Genomic DNA, 8,645 nt, shown 5'->3' on the forward strand with positions numbered 1-8,645 from the left:
CCCTCCCGCCAGTCCGTGGAGCGTGCACGGCCTCGCCGCCCTTCCTACCCTCTTCCGTGGGCCTCTCGTCTGCGCTTGGCTCCGGCGACTCCGTTCTGCTAATCCTCTGGCGGTTTTCTGGGTTATTTAGGCAGGTGTAGGTGGAATCTAAGTGATCAGCAGGACGCGCGGTGAGCCCAGCGTCCTCCTACGCCGCCATCTTCCCTCTCTCTCCTTTTTTTTTTTTTTTTAATTTTTTTTTCAACGTTTATTTTAATTTTTTTTTTTTTCAATGTTTATTTATTTTTGGGACAGAGAGAGACAGACCACGAATGGGGGAGGGGCAGAGAGAGAGGGAGACACAGAATCGGAAACAGGCTCCAGGCTCCAAGTCATCAGCCCAGAGCCTGACGTGGGGCTCGAACTCACGGACCGCGAGATCGTGACCTGGCTGAAGTCGGACGCTTAACCGACTGCGCCACCCAGGCGCCCCGACGTTTATTTTATTTTTGGGACAGAGAGAGACAGAGCATGAATGGGGGAGGGGCACAGACAGAGGGAGACAAAGAATCGGAAACAGGCTCCAGGCTCTGAGCCATCAGCCCAGAGCCTGACGCGGGGCTCGAACTCCCGGATCGCGAGATCATGACCTGGCTGAAGTCGGACGCTTAACCGACTGCGCCACCCAGGCGCCCCAGCCCTGTGAAGTTTTAACCATAGGATTCTCATGTCAGAATAGCATGATTATATTCTTCAACCTGTGAATCTTATAACCTTAACTAAATCCTATGAAGATAAGTAGGAATTTAATAAACAACAAACTCTGGTTAAAAATTTTGAAATTATTTACAATCAAAACAAAAGGCAATTTCCAACATAACATTATGTAACAGCCAGAGAAATAATTTTAATATTTTTCCAGTTCATGTTTGTCTTCTTTAAACCATATTTCCAATAAATTTTATTTGGTATAATTTCACTTTTGAACCTATAAATATTGTAAATATATGGTGTTAAACTGTGGAAGCAAATATAGCTGAAAATCAAGTGTATACATCTATCCACAGCAATTACAAATATGCTTCAGTGTATCCTTTCAGGAGAATCTAAGACATCTTAAACCCTTCCCCTCACTAAATATAAGTGCCTAATACCTTCCATGTCTGATTTTGTGCATTAAAAGCAGGTTATTCAACTGAAGCAAATCCACAGCTATGTTAATTTCTCGGAGGATAAAAAAAAAAGTCTGTTGAAGAAGATAAACCCTTTCCTACTTTTCCTTTTTCAGATCAAAGGAAAATATACCTTTTTATTTTTGAAAGCTTATATGAGAGAATTATAACCACATATTGTAAACTGCATATTAAATCACAGAGTTTTAAGAAGAAAACAAACCTTCTTCACTGCTTGCATTAACATTTCTACTGTTTGTATTTGAATATTTTTGCTGATGGGTTAGAAAATAGTGTGAGTTATATATAGCTGAATATCAAAGGAACAAAAATGATGGAACAAAACAAGAATTTCCCGAAGAGCTGTCAGAAAATATTGTCACTCATTATCATAGGAGCAAACATTTTACTATAGACATATTATTAGCCTTCTTTTCTCTTTAACATAGCTCTATATATTTTCAAGGTGACTTAGAATCATGATATAATTAACTCTCACAAAATTCTCATGGTGCCAATACATGTACATGTTATTTGTTATCAATTACATGTTGGTGGAAACTACCCTTGAATACCTTTTTCTATTTACCTGAAGTAGAATTTCTTTGGACTTTCAAATTCAAAAGCATGTTTTCTCAATCAGGTACTAATAACAAGTGCTGCTAGGAAAGTAAGCAAACGAACCAAGATGACTATTATTAGGTTTTTGGAACACACCTTCTTTTTTTAGAATTACTTATTTGATAGAAATGCATTGAATATTGTGCTAGGTAAGAAACAAAATATTAAAGAAGTTATTTTAAGTGTTTTTGTTAATAATGCTTACATAGGATTAAAAAAAAACAATTATAAGGAGAGAAAATAATGTATGTGTACAGTTAAATAGATGGATTTTTTCATTCAATAGATCATTTATTGTATGATTTACATCATACAATACATCATATTGTATGATGATCATTACATCACGTAATATAATTTATGCTTTTTAAAATTTCTTTGCACAGATAAATACAGTACTTTCTAATGGAAACTGGAAATATGTGATGACATGGAAAAGATAAAATCACTTGATGTATAATGAAGTGCATTTCTAACAATAAATAAAAGGGGACAAATGACTTTAATGCCTAATGCATTTGGGGCACACTGTGGATGGTCAATATATGTTTGTGGAAGAAAGTAAAGCATGGGGAGAGGAAAAAAAAGGTTATGGTCCTTGCATGAGAGTTGTGAGAGCTTGTGTCCAATATGCCACCATTCATTTCTACCCTCTCAGTAGACACATGCCATTCCTCCATTAAACACTGTCTATCTCTCCACCCTCTGGATCTGGCCTAACATGTGACAGCTCTGAAAAATCAAATATGATGTACGCGACCCAGGCCATGTAGGCCTAGTCACTGAGAGGACTGGTATCTTCCTCCAAGCTGTCCTGTAATAGTTTCCTTTAGAAACCAGCCACCATGTAAGAAATGAGACGATACTGAGACCATCAAGCTGTCAGCAGCCCAAATGGAGATTAAAACACCATGTGTTAAGAGATAAAGGAGTACCAAGGCACCCATCATGTGAGTGAAAAATTTTATATTGGATATCCAATGCAGTCCAGGCTTCAGATCCAGGTATTGACTGCAATTTCATGTGAGATACTAAGCTAAAACTACTCCCTGAGCCCAGTTAATCTAAATGTCAAAGAGAAATAATAAATAATTCTTATTATTTTAAGCCACTAAGTTTTCATGGGATTTGTCACTCAGTAACAGATATTTAAAACAAGAGCCTTGGGGCTCCTGGGTGGCTCAGTCGGTTGAGTGTCCTACCTACTTCAGCTCAGGTCATGATCCCACAGTCTGTGAGTTTGAGCCCTACATTGGGCTCTGTGCTGACAGCTCAGAGCCTGGAGCCTGCTTCAGATTCTGTGTCTCCCTCTCTCTCTGCCCCTCCCCTGATCATGCTCTGTCTCTCTCTGTCTCAAAAATAAATAAAAACATTAAAAGAAAATTTAAAAAAATAAATAAATAAAACAAGAGCCTTGTTCATGTTCAGATATACCATGAAACTCTGATAAACTCCATTCAAACTGACTCATGTATACATGTCTTTGCTTTAAGGGATGTATAAAGATTAAAAAGTGGCTAAAAAAAAATCATAGGGACTAGCAAATAAGGCTAATGAATTTCCCCTAACCTCATTATCCAAAAGGGGATGCCTCTTTTGGAAAGATATTGGCTATTATTTCAATATAGAACTTCATAGAAATAAAAGTAGAAAAGACTGGGCAACCCAGCAGTACAGACTTAATCCTGCAAAAAGAGTTGTGGGGTGGGGGTAATGGTTGAAGACAGTAAGACAGTTAGCCTACCCTTAGAAAAAATATATAAAACATTACATACAGGTTGGTCTTGTCACTCAGAAGCACTACCTAAGAACTATCTAAATTATACTCATAAATAATGCTTATGATGGACTCTAAATCTTAGACTTTCTAAATATATTTTAGTCAGGTAACATTCTTAGGTACCTAGTAAGAATCTTTAAACAGTCTTCAAGACAGACAGCAGCTCTTGAGGTACATGGGTGGCTCAGTTGGTTAAGTGTCTGACTCTTAATTTCAGCTCAAGTCATGATCTCTTGGTTTGTGGGGTAGAGCCCTGTGTTGGACTATGTGCTGACAAAGCAGAGACTGCTTGGGATTCTCTCTCTCCCTCACTCTCTGCCCCTCAACTACTCTCTTTCTCAAAATAAATAAACTTAAAAAAGAGCAGCTCTAGTTATTCTTTGAGAATTTTTCAAATCTGTACCATTCCTTAAAAAAAAAAAAAAAAATTCTCCACCATTCATCTCTTCCACTATCAGCCCTTGTAATTATTCCCTGTACAGTAGAAGGAACTAATTCCTTATGGCTCATGGGTAACACAAAAAGATTAGAAAATAATGCACACCATGATAATAGCTAACCTTTATTCAATAAATATTACATTAAAACTATGTTAAAAAATTCCCAGATTATTTCAATTAATTCTCATAACTCTATAACTAGTATTATTTGTACTTACCTCTATAAGTGTTTTAATTGGAGTACTTAATTTACAGATAAACAACTAGAAAAAAATTAACAAGTCACTTGTCCAGAGATGAAGATATTGACTGTGTTAGGATGTGAATCTAAACAATCTGACTCTACAGTGTACCTCCTATTTTGTAGAATATATCAGTTATAGCAATTAATAGAAGGTCAGATCATTGCTAAAGGCACAAAACCCTGAGGGAACCTAGTGGCTACTCCTATAGGATTTTGAAACTTCCCATCAATAAGCTCTTTGCCACTTAAGTATACTTAAAGGTATGCAATTCTGCAAACTTATGTGTGAACTTTATCAAGTTTACAAAACAAAAAAATGTAAGAAGTAGCAGCAAGCAGAGTGGGAAGAGGAAAATTACTACTTTATATAGATAAGTTTAATGTGTGCATTTCAGAGGTCAAATTATGTTAAACACCACATTCAATTAATTTTAAGATGCACTTTGCACATTCAACTTAATATTCATATAAATATGGTTCTTTTATTTAAATTTTATAATTACCATTGAGGGTTTTTTTAAACCTGTAATAAGCTTCTTTAAATTAGTTTTGATGTCACAGCTTAAATTTAATGGAATATTTAAATGTCAGGGCTGGCTTTATGGATGTAGAATATATGCAGTTTACATAAGATCCCATGGGTAAAGGGGACCCACTCTTGCTTTAACATTCTGGTGTCACTGTCTTAAAATTCTTAGGAAGTTTCAACAAAGCCACATATCTTCATTTTACACTAGGCATCAAACTTAAGTAGACAATTTTGACCACAGTAATATTTGGCATAATTACTGATGTGTGATTTAGTAACTCAGACTTTGAACTCAAATTTTGTGATTTCTGGTATATTCTACTTGTGTCATATCGCTACTTTGCATTAACTACTTTCTGGATTCAGTAGCCTGGAAATTATCATATACTAGAAGAAAGGTGTTTATCACATTCCAGAATCCTCAATCACCATGCATCTCTGGATAAAATTGACACTACTTAAACAGATGGAACTACTAATTTGAAAGCAAGGAACATACGGTATTTCTCACTGTCCCTCATTATAAGAGACATACCTCATTTTAGACCTAAGTGTAACTCCATCCCACACAGACCCGATGTTATCTGACATTTATTATGATAAACTATTTACATCAGAAATGCTACATTATGAAAATAAGGCTACAGAATATCTCATTTATACTTAGACATTAATCATACATCTTTAAGCCTCCTACATTAAACTTTCCATGTGTTCTTCATTCTGTTTCTTTACCCCATATTTTTCCTGACCTTTACTCTTGGACATCTGAGAAATTTAAAGTAATATGTTAAGTCTATGTTTGTGATAACATTTTGCCAAATATACATGATAACCTATAACAGAAGGAATATCACACGTTGTGAAAAGAAGCTATATTTTTAAAGTAGTGACTATAAAACCAGCAGTCATAACCTCTGGTGAAACTCATTTAATGAGCTCTTAAAACATTGTATTTCCTAATTTTTTTTAATGGTTTATTCTGGAACAGGTATTTGCATTCTTGAAAAACAGTAAAGATATTTTTGTTTTTGTTTCTTGAAGAAAAAACTGAGAACAGCTTTGAAGTGGGTTGTGAGAAAGGGACTTGTGTCTTCTGCATCTTTGCAGAGACATCCCACTAGTATTAAGCTATTTAATGACTGAAGTAAGAATCACATTAACAGCTGTACAGAAAACATGGAGGAAGATGGAAGTTAATTCGACATGCATCCCCAAAACAAAATCTTCACTCCTTATATTTACCCATATGTCCATCCTTACACAATTACCACATAATGTCTTGATGATGCAATGTAACAAATCTTAAAATAAGACCATTCAAGTTATTCAACTTGAATGTCATTCAAACTCCTTTTTGGGTCTCCCATGTCTTTAGGTATGTTACATATTTTATAATTTGCTTCCCAATTTGAAAAGTAAACCTGATGGAGTTGCAAATGTGACTGCCCAAGAAATATATAGTTCTATTTGGGGGGAATTAACTTCTTAAGAATACTGAGTCTGCAAGGGGCACCTGGGTGTCTCAGTTAGTTAAGCAGCCGACTCAGGTCATGATCTCACGGTTTGTGGGTTCAAGCTCCATGTGGGGCTCTGTGCTGACAGCTCAGAGCCTGGAGCCTGTTTCAGGGATTCTGTGTCTCCCTCTCTGCCACTCCCCTATTCGTGCTCTCTCTCTCGCTCTCAAAAATAAAAAATAAACATTAAAAAATTTTTAAAAATACTAAGTCTTCCAAAACATGAATATGATGTATCTTTTCATTTACTTAGGTCTTCTAGTTTTGTATTTTTCAGTTTATACACCTTTTACATAGTGCATTACATTTATGCCTAACCATTTTATGTAGTTTTTTTTTTTTGCCATTGTAAACTTTTGTTTGAATATTTTCCTTTTCAAATTGTTCATTGCTTCTATTTAATAAAATTAATTTTTGCTATATCAATTTTGTATTTTGCAACCTTGTCCTCTGTTTTTCTGTAGATACTATAGAATTATTTAATACATGGTCACATAATCTATGAATAAAAACAACTCTTGATTTCTTAAGTCAATGATTTCTATATATGTTGATTGGCTTATTACACTACTCAGAACTAATGTCAAAAGAAGTGTTAAGAGCATGGGGTGCCTAGGTGGCTCAGTTGGTTAAGCATCCAACTTGGACTCAGGTGATGATCTCGCAGTTTGTGAGTTCAAGCCCTGCATCAGGCTCTGTGCTGACAGCTCAGAGCCTGGAACCTGTATTGGATTCTGTGTCTCCCTCTTTGCCCCTCCCCCCCTTGTGCTGCCTCTCACTCTCAAAAATAAATAAACATTAAAAAAAAATTAAAAAAGAAGTGGTAAGAGCAGCTATTTTTACCTTTTTCTTGAAATCATATTTAGACTTTTGCCATGAAGTTTAATGTTTACTGTATGATCTTTTTGTAAATGCTATGTTACAAGGTTAAGATGTTATTTGTAGTTAATATGGATGAGGATAAGGATGTGTGTCTAGCTTTATCAAATGATTTTACTCTATTTTGAGATTATGATTTTTTCTCCTTTACTGTATTAGTGAGATGAAGTATATTTATTGATTTTCCACTATTAAACTAACCTTGCACTCAGGAGGTATATCAAATTTTCTGGAAAAGTAGTATTTATGTATTATTAAGTCTAATTTGTTAATTTTAATAGGAATAATTTTAAAGGGTTTTTGGATATTCATCAAAGTTATATCTATGGTTTTATTTTCTTGTGATATCTTTGTCTAGACTTATTAGCAGGGTAATTCTGTCCTCAAAAAGTGAGTCAGGAGTGTTCACTTCTCCACTATTTTCTGAAAAAAATATGTAAGATTTGTGTTATTTCTTCCTAAATATCTGGGAGAAATCGCTAGGGATGACAATTAAGCCTGGAGTTTTGTGGTGGAGTGGGGCAGAGAAAGGTTTAATTATGAATAATTTTTTCTTATAGATATAGGGATATTCACATTTTTATTTATTTTTTGTCTGTTTTTGTGACTCCTGTTTTTCAAAGATGTGTTTATTTTTTCCAAAATTATTGAAGTGGCATAAAATTATTTATAACCCCTAATCATTCTTTAATGTAAAATCTATAGCATGTTCCTTCTATTGCTTCTAATATTAATAACTTGTACCTTTTCTCTTTATTTCAAAATCATTCCTAGAAGTTTATGACTTTGATAAGAAATCAGCTGTTCATTATATTTAACAGTACTCAGTATTGAGTACTGCCTGTATGTGACTAGTCATTTCTACCTTCCTGCATTCAAGATCCAGGTCTTTGTCTTCAAAGTTTGATCATGTTGTACCTTGCTTTGTAATGTCCTTGTATTTATTTATTTGGAGTTCTTTGACCTTCTTGGATGTTTATGACATTACATCTTTCATTCAATTTGGGAGGCTTTCAGTCATTATTTCTTCAAATATTCTTTCTGCTCCTTCTCTCTTTTCCTTCTGGAACTCCCTAAATGTACATGTGGTCCACTTTTGATATCCTATAGGTCACTTAGACCCTATTCACTTTTCTTAATTTTTTTTTCTTTCTGGAGTTTACTCCTAGTCCTCCACAAAGGACTAGAGTCACTCCAGGAGAAGGAATGTATACTTAAAGAAGTAAAGGAATATGTGAAAGTGGCTCATCAATACAAAACATCAGTAAAGAAATACAAATTTTAGAGAGCTAAAGCTGAACATACTACAAGGAACAGGGATGTCAGTGGCCATGAATGATAAGGAATATAGTTTCTGCCCCTTCCCTCTCCCCATAAAAGTTGGAAAAAGTCACTGGACAACCTCAGAATGATGGCATTCTGAGAGAGGGACATCAGGAGGTAACTATACCATGAGGGTATAATGGTATTAGTGTTCTCACAGA

Source organism: Puma concolor, chromosome A1 (assembly GCF_028749965.1).
Source record: "Puma concolor isolate L17-30 chromosome A1, mPumCon1.1.hap2, whole genome shotgun sequence".
Taxonomy (NCBI): domain Eukaryota; kingdom Metazoa; phylum Chordata; class Mammalia; order Carnivora; family Felidae; genus Puma; species Puma concolor.